This window comes from Choristoneura fumiferana, chromosome 17 (assembly GCF_025370935.1).
Source record: "Choristoneura fumiferana chromosome 17, NRCan_CFum_1, whole genome shotgun sequence".
NCBI lineage: Eukaryota > Metazoa > Arthropoda > Insecta > Lepidoptera > Tortricidae > Choristoneura > Choristoneura fumiferana.
In genome coordinates this window covers 53,994-78,814 of record NC_133488.1, presented here as the reverse complement: position 1 = coordinate 78,814, position 24,821 = coordinate 53,994, and the positions used below count along the sequence as shown (strand labels likewise).

Here is a 24,821-nt window from a genome sequence, read left to right as displayed (position 1 = left end):
AATGTCAGAAAGTCCAGGTGTCACATTGTCCATGGTCAAAAAGTCCGAAGGTTATAATGCCTTAATGTCGGATAGTCCATATGTCCGAGAGTCCAGGTGTCACATTGTCCATTGTCAAAAAGTTTGAAGGTTATAATGCCTTAATGTCGGATAGTCCATATGTCTGAGAGTCCAAGTGTCACATTGTCCATTGTCAAAAAGTTCAAAGGTTATAATGCCCTAATGTCGGATAGTCCATATGTCCGAGAGTCCAGGGGTCTCACTCATTCTAATTTGGTTTTGTTTACACCTATTGCAATCGAATTGTTTTCGACTCGATCGCCTTTACTGTCAAGTCAATAAGAGCTGCCACCACGTAGACAATACGATAACAATATGGAAAGAGACAATGTAGAATGAGGCCCAGTCCATCTGCATGACTGGATCAGCTGGTCAATTCTTGTCGACTCGACATGACATGTACGAAGCATCATAGATGCATCTGGATCTTACTGAGAATGGGTCTCAGGGTGTTAGATAACAGACTGGAAATAATGCAGATGAGCAATCTAGCTCTCTAATCTATTTCAGTTATATTTATCATTTAGTTGTGTTAGTCATATTTTTATACAATAAGACATTATGGGATTCAGGCCTTCAGAACTAGGACGTTTAATCCTTCGGACTTTTTGAGTATGGACTTTTTGACGCTAGGACTTTCAGACACTAGGATGTTTCATCCTTCGGACTTTTTGACGCTAGGACTTTCAGGCACTAGTACGTTTAATCCTTCGGACTTTTTGACCATGGACTTTTTGACGCTAGGACTTTTAGACACTAGGACGTTTCATCCTTCGGACTTTTTGACCATGGACAATGTGACACCTGGACTTTCTGACATTTGGACATGTATGCCCCTAAACGGTTTGAATAAATGATTCCATGCGACGCCGTTATTGGCTAACGCTTCCGCGACCGTCATGGTAAACATGCGTGGGTTTAGCAGGGAGGGTTCCGTACAAAACTAAATTATTGCACTAGCCACCCAATTGCTTTTGGCAACTAGAACTACCTGTCAACGCTCTAATTCTGTTATTTAAATAGAGTTCAACTCAAAATTCGAAGCAAGTGAGTGGCTAGTACTCGTAATGTTAATGGGAAAATTTGTTAGTGATGTGTTTTTTTTAATGTAAGAAGGGCAAAATAAGCATAAGGTCACCTAAATAGGAGGCAATCACCGCCATGGACAATCGCAACACAAGAGGTGCGTTCACATACACAGGTGTGTTGCCGGGCATAAAGAGATTGATAGCCGCGTTTTTTTAAAGATTCTTAAGTTATATTTATATAACTACTACTCCGGGAATAGGTACGGTCTCAGTTAATATGTGTGTGTATGCTCGTTTGTCCTTGACGCTAAATTACTGGCACGTGAGGTATCCCATCTTAGGCCTCTAGGTGGGCAACGCGTCTGCAGTACCCCTGGTGTTGCAGATGTTTACGGGCGGTGGTGATCTCTTACCATCAGGAGAGCCATTTGCTCGTTTTCCATCCAGTCAAATAAAATAAAAATATATAGCAAGACCATTGGGGTGCTACTCTATATAGATGCATAACAATCGTAGAAACTTCATTTCTCGAATAAATTCAAATGTAGCATTAAACCAAATTATAAATTAAAGTTAAAATTGAAGTTTATGACCTAATCATGACCCACTCGCTAATTGACGAGATTTAATTTTTTTGACACCTGAAAATTACTACAGGAATCAAAAGAATTTTGCCTCCTGAACATGGAAAATATTTGTTATATTATTTATTTGTTATAACTTTAATTTCGAGTTACGAGTTACGATGTTACATAAATAATAAGCGTGTGTGTATTTCTGTAATTTTTTGTGCACTATGTAACTTTATGCATCATCATCATCCCAGCCTATATACGTCCAACTGCTGGCACAGGCCTCCTCTCAGAACAAGAGGGCTTGGGCCGTAGTTCCCACGCGGGCCCAGTACGGATTGGGAACTCCACACGCACCATTGAATTGCTTCGCAGGTTTGTGCAGGTTTCCTCACGATGTTTTCCTTCACCGCAAAGCTCGTGGTAAATTTCAAATGTAATTCCGCAACTTTATTGCTAAATAAAAATTATTCCATTCTATTCTATTCTATTGCCTACAGAGAACGAATCAAATTATAGTCTTAGAAATATGTAACCTTGTCAATTGCGTATCTTGTGAGTTTTCTCCATCTACATTATTTTCTGTATTAGGTACACTGTGATGTGCAACTGTGTAACAAAAAGTCATTATATTACAAAAGTAGTGAACCATTCACCCACCGACCTCTAAAACCGTTCCGGCCGGGAATCACGTCAACGGTATAAAACCTAACGAGACCCACCCGTACGTAACGGCCGTCGATATGTAACGCTCAAGCACTACTGTAATCCCGTGAGGGTCAGATATTAGTCTTGCTTCCAATATTTATACGAATATCGGTAGGCGAATGACGTGCCCAAAACTAACAATAAAATCTAAAAACAAGTTCGAAATTCAATTTAAAAGTGTGCACTGGGTAGAAGAGAGAATTCGGCACGTCCCTTAGTAGGTTCGAAACCGAAAGAATTCTTTACGGTTCTACTAATAATACCATCAACATAAAAAGCTATTTATGAGTATGTGTAGCTTAAAATTAAATATGGGAATTATGTAACTCCGTCTGGCGAAAGAACAGTAAGCAATATCTCGCGGGAACTTTTTATTTTACGGGAGCAAAACTATCGTATGTAAATACCCCTACGGGGTACGGTCCTACGGAGGACCCTACCCCTTAGAATGAACGAAATACAATGAATGAAAACTCGCCACTTTCATCCACCGGTTTCCCGCAGTTCTATAGGTCCTCTATATGTCCTCAGTCCACCTGGTGGGAGGTCTGCCAACGCTTTGTCCATGGTTCATGGTCGCTACTCGAGGACTTTTCTTCCCCAACGGTTATCTGTACCCTTAGTGTAAGTTTTCGGTTACAAAATACGTCTCGATCGCATTCGCGTTAAATTCTCAATTTGTACGGAAACACGAACTAGCGGAACGTTTGCGATGTTCGTGTTTCCATACAAATTGAGATTTTAACGCGAACGCGATCGAGAAGTATTTTGTAACCGAAAACTTACACTAAGGGTACTGTTCTTAGAGCGATGTGACCCGCCCATTGCCACTACAACTTGCATATTAATATTTTTCACACCTCGCCTTCAGAAAAGTAACTTTTCCTCCCTGACGAGAGGGAGCAAAGTGCAACTTTTCTGTTCAAGGCTTTTCTAAGTGTTTTATTGCAAATAAATGCAATTTTTTGAAGTTGATAATTTTTTTTTTATTTTTATTCGACTGGATGGCAAACGAGCAAGTGGGATAATTGTAAAGCCACGCCATTTTCTATGCTGGTTGTTCTTTAATAATATTTAGAATTATTATTTTTTCTATTTTCTTAATGCTCGGTGCGAAAAGTTGTATGAGCCACTCGGGAGCTAAATTATTTTCATCTTGGGCGTTAACACTTGAATCCCTCATTACGCTCAGGATTCTACTTTATAATCCCTCGCTACGCTCAGGATTCTATTGTAGAATCCTTCGCTACATTCTGGATTCAATGTACTATGGCCTGCAAAAGTCGATGGACAATTCCAAAACATAATCGTCTGACGCGAGAAACGGCGCCATCTATGTGTTTGAAGTGTATTAGCGGTATTTACTTATTTACTAACTTAGTTAGTTTATTAATATCTCACTAGATGGCGCTGGCGCTGACCTTAAAAAAATATTTTATACTCATGTTAGAAATTTTATATTTCGCTGCCGTAGTAACTAAATTATGTCCCTGCCTGGGTGGGACACCGTGAGATGATACCGCGAATCGCGTAACGACATTTTCTGTCTCTTTCGTACTTATCGTAAGAGAAGGAGAATATTATTATTCGCATTACTATCGTTTCTTGTTCAATTCTTTGGTGTGTGTGAAGTTCCCAATCCACACTGGGCCCGCGTGGGAACTACGGCCCAAGCCCTCTCATTCTGAGAGGAGGCCTGTGACCAGCAGTGGGACGTGTATCTATAGGCTGGGAGGCTGATGATAATGAAATTCTTTATTTATGATGACCCATGTTGCGAATGAGTGTCAACTTTAGTAATCTCCAAATCTAGCAGTAAATTTACAAAAACACAAACTCAATATTATCGCCTGGTGGGATTTGAACTTGTGACATACGAACGAAGAACGAAGTTCATAACCACTTGACCATATTACTGTTATCATAAGCGATGAAAATCGGATCTATATCGGGTCGTCTTAAAATTAATCGGTAAGTCATGCGTGTTTAACGAAACTTAAAGAGGGTAGACTGAAGATCTTCAAACTACCAGGCTAAGTTTTTATTACAAAGATTTTGCTACTTGTTCAGCTGCTTGCAACATCGTTTGATCGTCTCTTTCAAGTTGAATCTGCTGATTATCGTAATTATTCTTTAAAATGAGTTCTCATCGCAATATTGAGATGGTTAAAAGTTGTGAAATTATTAATTTATATGAAGAAGGAAAAAATATGTCGGAAATTTGTAGAGAAATGTTAATGTGAGTTTTTTTTGGTTACGTTCATCCTACCAACTTCTTCATTAAAATGATATCTACGTTATATTATTTTATGTTTATTTATATTGTTACAGATAAAAACAGTTATATTGTGCAAGACTGGTTTAATCAACACAAAAATAATGTTAAAGTCGTTCCTTGGCCTGCCAGATCACCGGATTTAAATCCCATTGAAAAATTATGAGTTGTTATAACCATGTCCAACGTTGGGATAACAAAAATAAGCGAACTCCGGAAACATTAGAAGCCCACTGTGTAAAAATAAGGGACAGTATTCGCGGCTCTAATATGTGTGAAAATCTAGTTGCATCGATGCGATTCTTTTTGCAAGCAGTTATCGACAATCATGGTGGTTACAACAGTTATTAAAATAAAATTGATAGTTACGTGTAGACCGGGTTATATACTCAAACAATTATGTTATAATAAAATATATAAGGTGCGGATATTTTCAGGGTATGTAATTAATAACCTAATAATTAATTATACATAAATTATTTAAGTATAGTGTGGTAATATTTTTTTGCTTCATACAAAAATACCATTCCGTTCAAAAAAATTCATCCTCGCATTAACATTAAATTAACTGTATTTTTTTTAATTTAATTTAATTGAAACCAATTAACGACGATGCAAATAATCGATCCTTAAAATATCCGCATCTGATTTCCTAGCACACTGTATTATATGAACCAAAATATTTATCTTTATTTGTGATCCTGTAGGTATCACTTTGTTATGAAAAGTAATTATTTGATTATTATGAACAAAACTTTTAATTATACCTTGATAGTTTTGTTTACTTATGTGATATAAGTGTGAAAGTTCAATATATGACTGTAATCTTATTATAACTGTCAGTAACACACTACAGTGGATCTACGCCATCAATTATTGATAAGTAAATGTTTAAAACTGGAAAACTTCAATTATTATAGTTTATAACGCGTACGAGTCTTATGATAACCCGGTCTCAGGTATAATTTACTTTCAAATACTATTTTTTTATTGTGGTTCGGCTTCAATCCTCTTTCCAGAATCGGAAATGAATACTTAAGCTAATACCTCAATAAAATGTTAAAATACAACTTTTGATCAGGTGCTAATAAAATAACTGAAAACCTCACACGACACACAGAAAATATTTTTTCATTTTATTTTAAGTTAGTTGTTGAAACATCCCTAAAACATTTAATTGGCGTATGAATTCGTAATATTTAGACTGGACACAATAAAAAAAGGATTTAAAAACTCTAACACTACCTGATTTAAAACATAGTGTAATCGATTCTACTCTGTATTCTGCGCAAACTACTTTCTGGTTTTCAGTTATTTAATTAATATATTATAGTATATAATAACTGCGTCAATATTTAATGAATAGAAATATTGTTTTAGGAATAAAAATTTTATGTTTTAAACTTCAAAACGTGTATTATTTCTGTTGCAACGTTATCCTTTTTTCAGTTTTTTTTTATTTCCATATCAGTTATCTACAAAATTAAAATAGAAACTTAAAAATAAAAAATAAGAACAAAAAACAATTCTGATATGTAGGATACGAACTTATGATCATTTACGAGTTTATCTAAGCAGCCGACTAACTCAGCTATCGGCACATTGCTGTTACGGGGATAAAATATCGATCATATCATAATAACTGTTTAACAGCGCCATCTAGTTCATTTCTTGTGAACACCTAACCAAATCGTCAACTCTCGTGTTCAAACGATTATAGAACGTAAGGTGTCCATCCACTTATGCAGGCCATTGTACGCCCTCGCCGTAAATACACCATTTTGCTCCTTGTGACTTGTAACTATTTCCAGCTATGTCGGTGACTAGTTCTTCGACGAACTGCCGTATTCCGGATTCTATCGCGCAAAGAAACTCCAAACATAGCTCTCTGTTATTGTTCATGTTAGGTCAAATATTGCAAGTTAATTTTGACCCAGTTCCGGTGTTCGGATTGACCTAGAATTTGGTATACTTCTGCATATTAGTTGGGTGACAATGCCAAGTACAGTTAACAAAAGAAGTTTGTATTAAAAATCAAATTTTTGACAGACACTTATTCTGATTTTTTTGATATTATAATTTAAGCCTTGTATGATGACAGTGAAGTTGTCAAGGTCATCAATCTAGCGAAATGTTACTTTTGACAGTTTTCCGAGCAATACAATATGGTATAAATATATAATTATAATCAATCTAATATACAAAGGTACCGTGTCACTTGCTTGCTTGCTTGTCAGTGCTTGTAACCAAACTCCTCCGAAACGACTTGACCGATTTTTATGTTTTTTTGTGTATATTCGGTAGGTCTTAGAATACAACGTAACTATTTTTCATACTTCTTCAGCTAGCACCTAATGATATGTTTATCTTTTTTTTTAATTTCCTACAGGTTTATTATGAGCAACATACACCACATAATGTAAAGTGCAACAACATTTTCGACCTTAAAAGGAAAACTCTGAAAATGAATGAAAATGAAATCTTAAGATTCTTACTTGTGAATACTATAGAATTTTGGCCTTATCATCATAATCGTTGTCCCAGTCTCACATCCTACTGCTGCTGCTGGGCAGAGCTTGCGTACACGTTGCTTAGGATAGGGGCTCAGCGAACACTGGATATTCAGATATATGTAAATGTATCTTCGGAGTCCTCGGTGCGCGAGTCAGACTCGCACTTGGCTAGATTGTTCTAACTTTAAAGCTTTAATTTTAATTGGTTTGTATAAATAAACAAAAAATAAATGTGGTCTTTTATAATAATGGTCTTTATTTGCTGCTAGAATTCGCCTGTTTTATAACTTATGTGAGAATAATGTTATTACTAGCTTTTTCCCGCGGCTTCGCCCGCGTGGAATTCGGCTATCGCGCGCTTTTCCCTCGGGAACTATGCACTTTTACAAGATTAAAAGTAGCCTATGTCACTCTCTGGCCCATAAACTATCTCTATGCCAAAAATCACGTCGATTCATCGCTCTGTTTCGACGTCAAAGACGGACAAACATACAAACACACACACACTTTCACACTTATAATAATAAGTATGGGTGTGAGAATATGTTATTACTAGCTTTTTCCCGCGGCTTTGCCCGCGTGGAATTCGGTTATCGCGCGGTTCCCTCGGGAACTATGCATTTTCCGGGATTAAAAGTAGCCTATGTCACTTTCTGGCCCATAAATTATCTCTATGTCCGTCGCTTCGTTTCAACTTGAAAGACGGACAAACATACAAAAAATCAAACACACACACTTTCGCATTTATAATATTAGTATGGGTATGCATGTGAGAATATACTATGTTATTGTATGATCACTTTATGTATAAGCGTCTGAAACTGCTCCCACCTTATTTCATCGACGTTATCGTATTATATGAAAAGGATAACCCTATTTGCCTGAACGGGAAAAAACACAGATTGGATGAAACAGCTAAACCTATAAGAGTTCTTGTAGCAGGCTAGTTGAGGTCATTTGACAACTTTGTGATTGTTCAACAGGTAACAAAACGAGCCAATCGCAAGAATGACTAATGTCAAACGTTAAAAAACCGGCCAAGAGCGTGTCGGACGTGCCCAAAATAGGGTTCCGTAGCCAGTACGAAAAAATAATTAATATTTTTCTAAGAATTTCGTATTTTATACGGAATCTTCCATAGTTTAGGTATATTTTATACCTTAGGCTGCTATTTACTCTTAAACTACTAATAATTCTCAAGTAAACTTAACTGTTATAGTTTTCTCTTGAAAGTTTGATATGCTTACTATATCCTGAATTTTTTCAAATTTTTCCACCCACCGGTTTAGATTTTAGAGGGGGGGGACGCTCGATTTTAATGAAAATTTGCACTTTAAAGTTGAATATTTCGCAAACAAATCGCTGAATCGAAAAATCGTCTTAGCAAACCCCTAATGGTTTTAAAAGACCTATCCAACGATATCCCACACTAAAGGGTTACATGAGAAAAAAAATCACCCCCACTTTACGTCTATGGCAGGTACCCTACAAAAAATTTTTTTTAAGTTTTTTATTGTACCATTTTGTCGGCATACTTTACATATATATCCGTGAAAAATTACAGCTTTCTAGCATTGATAGTCTCTGAGTGACCCTGAGCAAAGCCGCGGACGGACGGTCAGACAGACAGACAGACAGACATGGCGAAACTATAAGGGTTCCGTTTTTACCATTTTGGCTCCGGAACCCTACAAAACGAGTTCCGTAAAAATATGTAGGTACCTATTTATGAATATCCAGTGTTAGCACAGCCCCTCGTCTTAGCAAAATATTCGCTACAATTTAGGGATCTTTACTAAACGAGCTTATCAATCTCTCAAAAGGGCCGGCAACGCACCACCTTCGGGTTGTGGGTGTCTATGAGCGGCGGTGATTGCATCCTGTCAGGTGACCCCTTAGAGCAGCGCGGGCTTCCTACGGAAGGGAGTAGCCATACGCCACGTTCCCCTCTGTCAAAGTACAAGCCCAACTGGGCATGCGAATTTTATAAAACAAGGCGCGCGAGTGAACGCTGCAGTGCTAAAAATGCCGAATTGTTCAATCTTCTGCTGTAAAAAGAGATCTGGGACATCAAGCTTGCAAAAAGATGGTGTTACATTTCATTATGTAAGTAAATTGTTATCGTATTATTGCTATTAAATTACATTTAAACAACAAAGTCGTATATTATTGTCGGATTCGTTTACCAACATCGAATCCGCTAATCCGTACAAATTTTGGATCGGTCAAGCGATAAATCCAACTTTTCGTCGATGAACAAGTTAGGGATGTTACTGTCAATGTGTGAGTTTTGAGTCATCTGTACACGAATTATTAGTGTATTGTTGGATTATTTATGTGTTAACGTCGTCATTACAGTCAGTTGGCAGTTTTGTTTCTGCATGTAAGTTAGACGACCAGATGGCCTAGTGGTTAGAGAACCTGACTACGAAGCTTGAGGTCCGGGTTCGATTCCCGTGTCGGGGCAGATATTTGTATGAAAATACGAATGTTTGTTCTCGGGTCTTGGTGTTTACTATTTATTTAAGTATGTATCTATCTATATAATTATATTTATCCGTTGCTTAGTACCCATAACACAAGCTTTGCTAAGCTTACTTTGGGACTAGGTCAATTGGTGTGAATTGTCCCGTGATATTTATTTATTTATTTATTTATGTAAGTGTGCGGAACGGCACTTGTGTCCACATTTCCCCCCGCAACAAACGCCAGAACTATTTTAAAGGTTAATCTACCGCTAAGGCTACTCCCTTCCGGTAGGAAGCCCGCGTTGCTCTAAGGGTGACCCCCATGTTCATATTCCCCCTCCTACATAAAAAAGAGTATGGCATAGATTTTTTTTTGCTAATTACATAATGTTCAACCTTTTTGTTGGCAAAAATATTATTTATCGCCTGTTTTTTTTGCCCTTTGGACTGCAGAACTCTATAAAAATAAAAATAACCCTCTTTTGCATCGCTTGTTAGTACGAAGCGCCGTGTGTGCGTCCGGATCGGATTTGGTCATTTTTTTACGTTTTCTCGCTTCGCTATGAACTGCATGCATGATTTCGTTGATTACTGATTGCAGTTTGATTGCTCCATTGGAGGATGACTGCCCAATCAGTCGGTGGGGCAAATCTGACTCCCATTCTGAGTTCAATTTTAAAAATAAGGACTGGAATATTATGTATCTAGATTATGCTCCACGGAATTCACAATGAAAATAAAAAAGATGAGAAAATATCGCAAACTGGTGGTTCTAAGAGATATCTATAACAACCGGATGGCCAAGTGGTTAGCGAAGCTGCCTGCGAAGCTTAAGGTTCCGGGCTCGATTCCCAGCCGAGGCAGATATTTGTATGAATAATACGAATGTTTATTCTCGGTTCTAAGGGAACGAAAACAAAACAATCCTATAAAAGTGTTTCCTTAAGGGGTACGGATTCTTTATAAAAATGGCCTAAGTAGTTACTTGACCCAATGTAAAATTTCATAGAATCTCTCTCAAGCAATCGATTCTCTTTTAAGCAAGCAAGAGGTCATAAATATTTTTTTTTCCTGATTTGAACAAATAAGCTTATTTCACTAGTTTAGGATTACGTTGTCAGTCAGAAATATTACTGTTTTATTTGTATAGCAGTTAGAATAATATGGCATATAACATGACATTATATCATTAATGACATATGTCATTAATGATATGGAACTGATAAGTTAATAGTTTGTTGCCATCACGCGATACACACACGCATTAGAGTCACGCAAATTAGTGCTATCACGTTTATAAATGAATGCAAGTTTTAAAAAAGGTGACACGGGGAATGCTAGTGATTATTATAAAGTAGAGACCCGCTCCGGCCTCGCACTAGTGCAACAGTGAAACAGAAAGAGTTGAAAAAAAGAAACAAAATTCGCTTTCACAAAAGACACGCATATGAAACAAAAATACACGATTATTCCCGAATTCCCGATCAAGCTTCTACTAAAGCTAATGATATTAATTGAGTCATCTGTACTTCTCCACCTGCACCTTTAAGTTGGGTCCGCTACTTTGAGCTGACCTATATTTGCCTGTAAGACCCTCTTAGCAGTGGTTTTTGTCGTGCCACAAAGCTATGGTTATGGCTCGTAGGAATCTATTGCCAGTTTACTTGCGTCGTTCATTTTCCCAAAAGACCTTTGCCCAAAAGATCAAAAGTGAGACAAGGAATGAGAAAGGTCTCCTATAGTATTTATAACGAAACGCTGGCTTTCTGATATTTACGAATATTTGGATTGCTTTTGTCGAAAAATATTTACATCTGTTTTACAAGCTTTTTTAATATTTCGTTATATATCACGCTGCGTGGGGCTCCTTATCGATATAAGAAAAATAGTGTGTGCAGGCCTCCCACTAGATGGACTCACGATATCGTGAGAATTTCTGGCAAACAGTGGAATGCAAGTGACGGGTTGTCGTTCATTGTGGCGTTCTAAGGGGGGGCTTTGTTCAGCAAGTGTCTTCCGTGGAAGACAGCCGCGGCTGATGAAGATGAATGTGCTCAGATCAAGAAATTCACAGTTCGTTTTTTGAGTGCCACCACCCCTATCTCAGATTCCCCATCCAGCAACAGACTCTCACGGTGGAGAACCACGCGTGCCCCGCCTGATAGGTTTGTGAGTCCTGCAGAGTCGCTACCAGCTGGGGCCAAACAACCATGGTCAACCTGGAAATCCCTTAATAGACTTCGCACTCAGGTTGGCCGGTGTAAGGAAAACCTTGCAAAGTAGGGCTTCCAGAAAAACTGAAACACCCAGTGTGGCTGTGGGACGGCTTCCCAGAGCATGTCGCATTTGATGAGGACATCAAATGCAGGGGCAGGACCCCAGCATGGCCATCCACCTGTACTGAGCGAGACTTCCGTGGTACAACGGACAGGGCTATAAGCACCGCTACTTTCTGGTCGCGGATACTTTATTTATTTATTTATTTATTTATTTATTTATTGCAACCATGGTATTTATAAGATATTTATAAGATATTCTTAATTATAGCCAGTACAAACATGGACCCTACAAGGGCGTAGCAACATTTATATTTATTAACATAATTCTTTTATTACATATTTATAAAACATTAACATATCTTACATCTATACATATCTTACATTTATTATACCTACTTATATTATTTAATATTCCATAAATGTGGATCGCCTAGTTCCTATTCCATAAACTCCTGAAGAGAGTAGGGACATATGTCTATGAGATATGCTTTGAACGAGTGAAGCCATCAACACGTGAAGAAGAAGAAGAAGAAATTCACCAACACCATTGGATTTCTTCGCATCTGCGAACAGAATTCCTTCGCCGCAAACCTCATGGAAAACATCAAATATGCCATTTCGCAAATGATTTGTAAAAATCTCAACGGTGCGAGCTAGAGTTCGAACCCACAATCCTCAGCATAAGAGGCCATAGGTCAAACCACAATGCCACCACGACTTTCTTTTATACAAATTCAAAAATACTAATTTACGCAAAACGCAGATAAAACTTGCCGCCGTTACTTTTGACGTCTTGTTTATTAAGATCCACTCAAACATTTATAGGTCAAACAAACTTGAACCGCCAAGTTCCGTGGTGTGGAAACATGAAACGCTATGATTTTATAATTTTTTGATGTTTACGATTTTTTCAAAAGTTGTAAGGAATATTTTGAGATTAAATGAAAACGACAAAAGTCGTGAAAGCTAAGTGGTTTGACTTGAATATCAGTATCATCAGCCGGAAGATGGCCACTGCTCACACACTCGTCACGCTTCACCCTTGTAGTTCATTATGAACATGTTTGGCTCATAAAGTGTTCCACTTCTGGGCACAGGAAAAAAACTCGTTGTATAAAATACTCCACTTTGATACTGATCATAAACGTAGACTCAAGGCAACGATTTAGTTATCGTCTATTATTTTCCTCGAGTTAGGTTTTTTTATAGATAAGAAGTCATTAGACGAACTGTTATGTATTTTAATACTGACTCAGTCTGCAAGGAATACATTTATCCCGCGTGAACTGTCTAATATCACGGGATAAAATTAATAAAAAAATATATATATTATTAATTTCTGGTATTGCAGGTATCTATGGGCGGTGGTGATATCTTTCCATCAAGAGACCCACTTGCTCGTTTGCCATCCAGTCGAATAAAAAAAAAGTATCCGTTAATTTCGCAACTAACGTTTCGCAACATTTCATTTGGCAAACTCTAAAACTGTAAATATTGCAGGATTTATTTCAATTCCATCGTGTAGAACTCTTTGTGTTAGGATAGGTTAGTATTAAAAAAGCCCTGAAATATTAAATAAATATAAAAAAATAAATATCATGGGACACTTGACACCAATTGACCTAGTTCCAAACTAAGGAAAGCTTGTACTATCGACACTAGGCAACGGATAAACATACTAATATAGATTAATACATACTTAAAAACATATTAAGCATCCACGACCTGAGATCAAACATTCGTATTATTCATACAAATATCTGCACCGGCCGGGATTCGAACCCGGGACCTCAGCTTTGTATTCAGGTTCTCTAACCACTTAGGCATCCGGTTGTCAAGTATTATTTACAGTTTCAGAAATATTAAACGGTTGCGAAATGAATCAGGTTGCCAAACGTTAGTCTCGAAAGAGTAGTGAACCATAAAACTAACCTATGAAGTGTGTCGGTTTTTAACTTCTCACATTTTAAACGGAGAAACCAATTTAAATGAAATTTGGTATTCGAACATAGTTTAGGACACTCAAAAGGACATAGGATATATTTTATCGCGTAAAAATAAAAAACGATGCTCTTCTCTACCACTCAAAGGTTGTCTGGCAGAGATCCCATCAGGGATAAGTCCGCCTTTGTACTTAACACTACTTTTTTCTGTAACCTTTTTGATTTTCCTTTTAGTACACAGTAAACCTTAATAAACAAACAAACAAAAATTATTCACGGACGGAGTCGCGGGCCAGAGCCAGTATTATAAATGCGAAAGTATGTCTGTCTGTTACCTTTTCATGCTTAAACCGCTAAACAAATTGAAATGAAATTTGGTATGAAGATAGTTTGAAACTCTGAGAAGAACATAAGGTATAGAGTTTTAATCAAAAATGAAACGTTATTGCTTGAATATGAGTCATTCCAGTGGTATTACAATATAAAAGATAGAGATAAATGAATTTTCTGCAGACAGAGTCCTGGGCAAAAGCTAGTCAATAACTTTTGATGCTAGTATCGAGTAACATACAGGAAGTAACAAAGTCACTCCTAATATTTTCCTGTAGGCCGGTCATCTGCTGTGTTATCCTGGTGGTGACCTGCTAATGGTCATCAAAGGCTATTCAAGGACAGTTAATAAAGCTGATAAGACATTTCCTGTATTTAGACACGACAAGCTTATCAATGAGGTATCGTAAGACACGTCTAGAGTCTGTTAGGTGTACTTAAACAGCTTGTTTTACGAAAAGTGATAAGAGTGTATAAATCTATTGAAACCGACGTTACTTTGCGGAGGTTCATATCAATGAACTAAAAGAGTTTTATTTCTAACAGAAGTTTTTTTTGCTGACTGTACTTTTTGTTGATTGTACTTGTATTGTCGCCCAAACTACATTTGCATGCCTAAATTCAAGTCGATGCCATTAACCATTGAAGAGTTCCGTCCTGTGGAGACGATCCTGGCCGGAGTATCAGAATTTCACTACCAGATTATTTATTGTTGCGTAATTTACATAAGTATACCAAATTTCAAGTCAATCTAACCACTGGAAGTTGGTCGAATTTAGCTTGCAAGTTTTGATTACAGACAACTGGACAGGTGAAACCAAATAAAAGCTTGTAAAATGTAGCTCGACGACAAAAGCGATAAAGTCATACTTAAGAATACTCTCTATTATGGCTACTTGCCGGCGGTAGGATTAGAGCTTAAAAGGTGGACGGACTCGCACTTCACCGATTTTCAACATGAACTAGTTTCTTCTGGAGAATAAATTAAAAAACTACTTTCTCCGAGGACGTGAAATCGAGTTTCGTCTCTAATCCTTTAAATAAACCGTCCCTTTCTAGAGCAGCTCAGACTAATTAGAACAATTAACTATGCCCGAAACAAAATCCGTTGATAAACGACCACTTTGCCAGTTTAAATTCGTCTCTCGTATAAAGTTCTTAAATCTTTGACAACTTTACGAACTTTTTGCTTGAAGGATTAAAAAAATGGCTAAATAAAGATAAGCTTTGTAATTCGTTTTTAAGTCTTAAATTGAATTAAAATTTATATTTGTACCACCCACCAAATTTGTATTTGTCCCATTCGTAAACTGAATCGCGTATAGGGGTGGAAACTTTGTGCTTTTAAGCTCGATATTATTGTACAATGCAGCTGCCAAAGAAATAATAGTTAGAGTGATTGTGAAAAGGTTCCACCCACGTACGCAAATCAGTTTCCACGACTGTACCTGGTTTAGATGACAATGCAAAAAAAAAAACAATAAATAAAGTCAGTGTAAGTTAATTATAATTTAATTAACTAATAAACGGGTGAGTATTTATAGATAAGGCTGTAAAATTTTATTTCACCAAGTAAAATCTTCCTTATTGCAAGTCGGTTAAATGCATTAACTGCAAGTAGGTACAAATACCGATAGCACAACACTGCTGCTATAAAGATAAGAGCGCAAATTATAATAGTGGGTTATTTCAAGTATTTTAAAAACCCAAACCCCTCGTGCTACGAGCATTTTGAGCTAAGACACGGAAGGAAGGATATTATGATGAAACTATATTTTTCAGCAGATGGCCATTGGGACCAAAAAGTTTTCAAATGGAGACCGCAGATCGGCAAGCGTAGTCTAAGACGTCCACCAACATGATGGACGGGTACCTGGTTAAAGCAGCGGGTTCACGGTGGATGCAGGCCCCTTCTTACCGAAGCAACTGGAGCTCCATGGGGGAAGTGTTGGATTTGCAGGTGGTAGGACCTAGTGCAAGGTCCACCCGGATTGCTACCACCATCTTGCTCGCTAATCCTGCCGTGAAGCAGCAGTAACAGAGCAAGCTGGGTGTTTCGGCGTGGAGAATAAGACATCCGGTGAAATTACTGGCACTTGAGGTATCCCATCTTAGGCCTCTAGGTTGACAACGCATCTGCAATACCCCTGGTGTTGCAGATTATTATCGGCGGTGGCGATCTCTTACCATCAGGAGGCTCAATAAAAAAAAGGCCTATGTTCAAAAGTGGACGTATGACTGATATGATAAAGATGATGATTATCGTTGTTGACACAAAAACAGACCCGTGTTGTGGTGAATGGTAGTAAAAACTCAACATTTGCTGTTAAAGGTATTGTTATAATTTATTCGTTGCTCTGCGATGGTAAGGTTGTAGTCATGAGAACTGCAGTATCCGCACTAGCTACTGTATTATTATGGTACAGTCACCAGCACTAATATCTGACACAACAACCGTGCATAAATATCTGACACGACTCTATATCTATGGCCGGAAGGATGTGTCAGATATTTTTGCATGCTCCGCTGTGGCAGATACCTAAATATTTATGCTGGTGAGTATAACAGGCAAGTAAAAATATAACGGCGTCTGTTTTAGATTATTTTATTATTTTTATTTATATTCAGCTGACGTGAAACTAAATAAAAGCTTTTAAAAAGCAGCCTATTTGATCCTGAGACAGTTAACTACTTACCTTCTAACGTGAAAAATAAAATAATGAACTTAAAATTAATCCAGATCAATCAACTTTTTTCACAATATTAGTAGCAAAGCAAATGATACGAATCTAATGCTACGTCCATAATATTCAAGTAAACCCGCAGCGCGGTGTTATAGCAAATCAACGCACACTATCAACCCGATCGTCATATAAAAACAGTGTCAACGGCAACCGGCGCAGACGCACGCTTCCTGATCGACCGGCAATGCCTTGAGCGAATGCAAAACCTCGCTAGTCTCCTCACGGCGGCGGAGTGTTGAAAGCGAAAGTAAAAATTGTAAAACGAATCGAAATAATAAAATTGAAAAAATATACGAGTTTTTTGTAAATAACTGTGTTTTTCGACTCGATTTTTTGTGAGGATTTATTTGAAGTGACTGGACTTTTTGTGTTTTTTTTTTAAAGTTTTTAAAATGGTTTGTGCTGAACAGGATAGGGCGCCTAAGCCCGGTAAGTTTTTTTTTATTGTATTATTTTAAAACTAAATGCAATATGACTGTTATCGTTAAACTATAAAAATGCGTATACATTGTACGGTTATCAACTTTGATAAAAAATACAAAAATTCTATCGGTCGATTCCATAACCTTGCTTACGGCTGGGTTATTCGTGAGTTCGATCCCAGAACAAACATTTGTTTAATGAGTTGATTGCAAAATTCTACGTTCAAGTGTCAGAAGTTAAACAAAATAGGTACACTTACATGTCAAACAGATGTAATGTGGAAAACAAAGAAGACCTCTGACCAAAAAAGACGTGTATTGTGTAACTAAAACAAACTTTGATCAAGACATTTCATTTTCCTAATTATTCGAGCTAACTGTAGTTAACAGTTTTTTTGGACTAAAATTTTAACAGAAAAATGGGAATATCCCTAAATTATTGCAATCTCATTAATATTATATATGCGAAAGTTTGTAAGTTTGTTTGTTTGTTTATTTGTTTGTTATTTCATCACGTCTAAACCATTGAAGTGATTTAAATGAATGAATCAATTAATGAAAAAAGTTTATTCAATACACACATAATAGTTATACACAAAAGTTACAAGAATAGTTGAAATACAAAATATGAAATAAAATATAAAATAATAATTAGGTAAATTCGGTATAGTCGGCGGCCGATCGTAAAATCCGCCAGATCACGAAATTCCTAGGCATATCGTGAAATAGCGCCATTTCATGAATTGGCTAAGGGACGTTTAACGATTTGCCTAGTGATATTAAGGTAGATCATGAAATGCCTAGGCATATCATTAGACGCCGCCATTTCATGATTTGGCCCGTTTAGGTAGATCATGAAATTCCTAGGCATATTATAAAACGCCGCCATAATTGGTTCTGGCACTTCGTCGGCCGCTGCCTGCTTAAGACGTGATGAAGTAACAAACAAACAAACAGACATACAAACTTTCTCATATATATTATATTAGTGGGATATTAATATCTGTTTCTCGATACCTGCTGGAATACTTATAATATATTCGAAAAGAACAAAACTAGTCGAACCTCTTTTCGTTCGTGGTTTATAAACGATTCATTTAGTAATTGTACTTTAATACTTTTTTTTAATTCGACTAGATGGCAAACAAGCAAGTGGGTCTCCTGATGGTAAGAGATTACCACCGCCCATAAACATCTGCAACACCAGGGGTATTGCAGACGCGTTGCCAACCTAGAGGCCTAAGATGGGATACCTCAAGTGCCAGTAGTTTCACCGGCTGTCTTACTTTTGAAAGATTAACAACTTATTTTCAAACTGTTACCATTAACCCGCAATCTTTATTGCTGAACTGATAAATGATAAAGATAATGTTTCGGAATCGATAGAAGTTTATCGGGCATACCCATAGCATGACGTTTTAGGTCAACAAACTAAATTTGGCGCATAACTTTAAACTATTCTTCTAGCTTCGTTTCCATGACAGAATAAAAAGGACACTGTTTCTTTCACCATCCATTGATTAAATTTATCTGACGGATAAAATTGAATGTAAGGCCGTCTCTGTTTATTTTGTTCGAATCAACGGAGACGGCATCACATTTATCCGTCAATTAAAATTAATCAATGGGTCGTGAAACTGCCCCTTAATTTTGTATAACGTTAATGAAATTAAACTTCAGCAGTCGGCACCTATTCAGCTCGACAACGCATCCGTAACTCAGATTTTATGGAAGTCAATGGGTGGCGGTGATTGCTTTCCCAGTGACCCGCCTGCTCGTGTTTTTCTCCTATAAAAAAACAAAATCAAGGCCAGAAAAAAAAAATCAGTAATGGGTCCTTTGTTGATACTCGTAGTCAAGTTACTTGACAGAAGTCTAGACCACCGAATTTACACTTGTTCTCTTCTTTCTAGTTTTGTAAAGGCAATTGTTTTTTTTTATAGTTTCTGTGAAAATGGTAGCTTTAAAGTGTTCTAACTACTAATTATATGGGATTCGCTAATTATGAGCTGCTTTGATAACTGAGACTATTACAATAAAAAATAGTAAATCCCCTTTACCTATATTAATGTTTTTTTCACATACGCCATTTTGAAATTCTATGCACACTCGAATCATTTATTTTTATTATATTTTTTTTATTTGATTCCTGACCCACCAACACTCTTACAGCAAGTGTCATAATAAATTGCCTTGTCAAGAAATGCGATGTCACTATAATTTCTTCGAAAGGGTTCCACAGTGGACCACGCCAGAGGGCTATCGTTTTTTGTCTCACCAGATGGCACACTGTTGCGTGAGGTTTTTAAGTATGGCTTTCAAAGTCTGTTATTACGGGCGTGAAAACAAAGTTTAGATTAAAATCATATTTAATACACCTTAAAGCCGTACCATAAAAATATCGAGCATGCCACAGTGTTGCATAGTCCCCGTTTTGTTCGGAAAAAAGGGAGGACAAAGGTTTCCGAAAGACAAAACTGTCTCAAAACACAGACATTCATTGCCCCGGAACGCATATTTGCCATAATAAATTTCAGATATTGAAAAATATTCACAAAATTATTCTAATTATAAATAAACCCGCGTAACTCACCCAAGAACTATGAGATTTGCATTTCGGAGACCTCACGCTACACTGGCGCCTCTAGTGGCGAATTCATAAGCGATAGCCCTCATTGGTTCAATAGTACCCTTTGTCACTCGGACAGTTTTGACGAAGCTTATGATACGTCATATTATATTAAAAACCGTCCAGTCGTATACGACTCTCGAGCCTATAGGCTAGAGAGGAACAAATAAATAGATATATGTACCTACATACGCTGCTTAAAAAACTGTGGCAGTACGGAATCGAAGTGACGCATCGTATGCGCACCGTTTTTGTCGCATGCCTTCCACACCGCTGCTCAAAATACGCAGACGGTGCGGAATCGCAGTGAAGTGCCGTAAACGTCACGCCTTTTGGTAGAAAATATGCGGTAAAGTCCTGACGTTTACGGCACGTCACTGCAGCTCCGCACCGTTTGCGTACTTTAAGCCGCGGTGTAGAGAGCATGCAGTAAAAACGGTGCGCATACGATGCGTTACTTCGATTCCGTACCGTCACCGTTTTTTGTGTAGCGTCGTGACTGCGGCCCTTACCTTCCTCTGGTTACTCGGGTAAAATATACTTATTGGCTTTTTATTTCGTGGGAATGTAAAAAAAACCCTTCTACTAGGAAGTGACTACTAATGATCCCTAATTATTGTCTGCCAAAGTTCAAGTTTCTGGTACTTGGAGCTTAGGCTGCATGTCGTCTTAATCATGTTACTCTTTTACTTAAGTAGCGTGTATAGCGTACAAAAAAGAAAAATAAAAGAACATACAAAAATACAATAAGGATAATTAATCACATAACAATAGATTACTTGAAACAACTGAAAAAACTCTGGAAAATAAACGATGACATTACGACATAAGGGTATTTTGTGTATAGTCATCATCAAACGGAGCTGGTTACTTTTGTACTTTGTCGTTTTACAGCCACGTCCTTAGCGTCATACAAGATTGACAAATGTGTTAATGTGACAGGGTAAAAGAAACAGCTACTTTTGATGCTGGCCGTACTTACCACTAACTAAAAAATATGCATGGTTATTAACAATTTTGAGGTCCATTACCCGAAAGATAACAAACTGTTGCTGTCATTACGCAGTCCATATGTCCGTCTATAGCAGTGTTTCCAAAACATTGTTCTTCCATGTCCCGGTAATTTTCACTTTTACGATTTACTTTTACGAATTAAGATGCGTCGATCGAGTAGGTATTATTTTTAAAACAAGACGGGAATATTGCGACCCAGTGTTTTATTTTGATGGCCCGGTACCGGGTCGCGACCCGGCAAATGTCTCGAGATCAGTAATAGATAGCAGAAATAATTATAATTTGTAATAATGTGTGTTTCTATTGCCGGTTTAACATTAAATATAATTTTTGGCATTTTTTTTTATTTTTTTATTCGACTTTGAAATAAGTTAATAATTAATCAATTAAGTTGGCAAACAAGTGACGCAGTTCAGTATTGCCGTGCACAATCAATGAGGGAAATTGCATTTGTCAAGTTGTAATAAATAAACTACCCAAACCAACTTTAACTGGGAAAAAGTTGAAGAAGCCCGTCCGAAAATTTCAATATGTATATCAAAAACTAGTTAACCGATTTTAATTAGATTTAGCTAAAAAAAACCACAAGAAAATTAGCTTTCACGTAAAAAAAACACTAAGAAATCAGTCCATCCATTTCAAAGCTACGATACTACAGATAGACATTTAACAACCCTTTGTTTGCAACAGGGATTAAAAACATGTCAATTGATTGCTTTCAAACAGCCTATTTCTGATATACATATAAATATTATTATACTTTAATTATTTTATCATTTAAAATCTGAATTTAAATTGACACTAATTTTTTCGCAGCTGATCTGACAATAGGTCTTATACATAAACGGCAGGTCATAAAATTTATAAGGCGCGGATATCAAGCCACATTAGATGTCGATGCTTATTCGGATTCGGAAGCAGATTTGCTGAGCGTACGTCAGCCGACTGTCATTATGACGTGTCAACATGCTTACTTACATCTTTATGTTGGACGATAAAAGTCAAAAAGTCAATAGTTTTTTATTTGTGAAACATAAGTGATGGCTGCATAAATACAGAGATGTTACATTTTTTCGTGTTGCACTATGTTTTGCCAATTGGCGTACAAAAAAATTGGCTATTAAGCCAGATATTAACCTATTATATTTATATTTTGAACATTAAATTAGATAGGTATACGAGATAAAAATCAAATTAGACAGAAACAATTACAAGCAATTTAGGTCATCATTTAAATATTCGAGAATAGAATAATAGCATTTATTCGTAAGCAGGGTTAACAATTTACGTCTCAGAAGAGGTATTGGTAATAACTAGTTTAAATTCTTATGTTAATTTGTTATAAATCCTTATCGCAAGAGAACATACACTCTTACGCATCAAAGCAGTTTTTGCAAGAGCTGGGCATAAATCCTTCCTAAACTTTTGCCCCAAACGTTCGCTAGTTCGGCTTTTTTAAACAAGGCTGGATTATTTTTTACGAATATTACCATCTCCAAAACGTAAAGAGAAGGCATTGTCAAGATGTTCAAATCCTTGAAATGCGATATACAACTATCAGTATGTTTAAGGCCACGCATTGCTCTGATACATCTTTTTTGGGCTTTGAACACCGCTTCCTTGTTTGTAGAATTGCCCCAGAAAATGATGCCGTAACGTAAAGTCGACGCTACAAAACCATGGTATGCAGTTGATGATGATGTCCTCCATGTCGTGTCCGACAAAGGCGAACCTTTAGAATTGTTTATTATGTGCCCGAATATGGCTGGCAAAGCCAAACTTAGTCTTAAAGGTCCTATTACAGGGCGCGCAATGTAATTGACCACTATCATTATACGTGTAAGTGTAGGAAGGTCCCGGGCGGGTCTTTATAGTAAGACGCTTGGCATCCAGGTGTTCCAAGCGATGCGTCTCAAAATTTGCAACAGCCTTATTTACAGAGCTGCGCCATTCCAGTCTCTGCTTCGCGAGATCTTCCCAACTCTCGCATGGGATGTTACATGCGGTAAGGTGGCGCTTTAGGACGTCCCTGTAACGCAAGAACTGGCCTCCCGGAGTCCGCTTTCCTTCTTTTAATGCAGTTATAACAGCATCAGGACTAGCTTGCTTTGCTAATTTATAAAGACTGGTTCAGTTTTTGGCAAACTTGCTCAGTATGTGAGATCTATGACAGGTGGTTATCCACATGTATTCCTAAAAACTTGGTAGCAGAAACTGATTCAATCAACGTCCCTTCATAATTATAGAAAATTGGTACAGACAATTTACGTTGATAAAAGTGCATGATTTTAGTTTTGTCAAGATTTAGCCATTCAATTATGTCCTTTATAGTATTATTAATTTCCATTTCGTAAATCATTAATATCATAACACTTAATAATAACAGTGCTGTCATCAGCAAATAATACCATAGGGTGTTTGACGTGCCGGGGTAGGTCGTTGATATAGAGTTAAAATAGTAAAGGTCCAAGTACACTCCCCTGCGGCACTCCATACATAATTTGCCTCTTTTTAGATCGGTAAACCTTTACATAATTTAGTGTGTATATACTTGATACTTGTGAGATAATAGATAACTTAGGACGCTATCAGATGTACAGATATTTTTCCGCGTAGATTAGCCAAGCTATGAAAGTGATAGTAATTTTAACTGAGCTTTGATATTATAAAGTTTTTGTTCATCATCATGACATGTCTTAGGACGTCCACTGCTGGACATAGGCCTCCCCGATAGATCTCCAGTTGTTTCGGTTGGAAGCGGCCTGCAACCTTGAACCCGCGATACCCAGGTCATCCATCGATCTTGTTGGACGTCCAACGCCATTAGAAAACTTTCCGAGACTTTTTTTTGTAAATGAATGTACAGTTGAACAAACTGAATCATGTATCAGGGTGGAACCTTTGTGCTACTGATGTTACGTTGACATTCCATACTTTTGTCAAGGAAATCATGGTGAAATTAAGGACACGCGTCTGAATTTCAAAAATTGAAATATCGACGGTCAAAATATCGAACCTAACCTAACCTACTTTTGATATTTTGACCGTCGACTTTTTAACATTAGATTAATTTTCGATATTTAGATGCAAAAGTCACAAAAGTATTTTTTATGATATTCAGTATATTATTTTCTCGACACAGGTAGTTATATACATAAATGCGAAAACTATAAAGCCTATTTTATTCTCTACAATGTATTTTAGTGTCCCTTTACCCATTGCTTCTGTTCATTCAACCGTACTGTTTACACTTGACATCGAATGAACTGTAACCTTGATGGAGATTACAATGCTCAAATGGAATCATTAAAAAACATTATTACCACAAACAGAGGTGTGTCGGTGAAAAACATCCTGTATTATTCGTTGCGATATATTTACATCCTACTATATAATATTTTAAATACGAAAGTTTGTAAGTCTGTTTGTTACTTCGTCACATCTTAACCACTGAACCAATTTAGATGAAATTCGGTACACAGATAACTTAAGTACCGGGGAAGGACATAGGATATTTTTTATCTCGGAAAATTGCAGCCTGTTGATGCATAGTTCCCGCGGGATAGCGATGAACGAATTCTACGTGGACAGAGTCGCGAGTAAGAGGCTAGTATTTAATATATCGCGTAGAGTTCTTTTTAGAGTTCCGTAAGTAAATAAATAACCGAATTCCACGCGGGCGAAGCCGCGGGCATAAGCTAGTAAGATTATAATTCTTAATCACTAACAGCCTTATTCATAAAAAAACCTTAATTGAGGTTTGATCGGTCTGTTACTTAGCAGACTGTCAAAACTATGGCAGTTGCGAAGCTCCGGATTAAATAAACAAATATTTC

At 37.1% G+C, this 24,821-nt stretch overlaps 1 pseudogene; it reads left to right on the top strand.

Annotated features, from left to right (window-relative positions):
• The first annotated feature begins 17,070 nt into the window (after positions 1-17,070).
• LOC141437260 (putative inorganic phosphate cotransporter) overlaps positions 17,071-24,821 on the top strand; it is a 51,551-nt pseudogene continuing 43,800 nt past the window's right edge.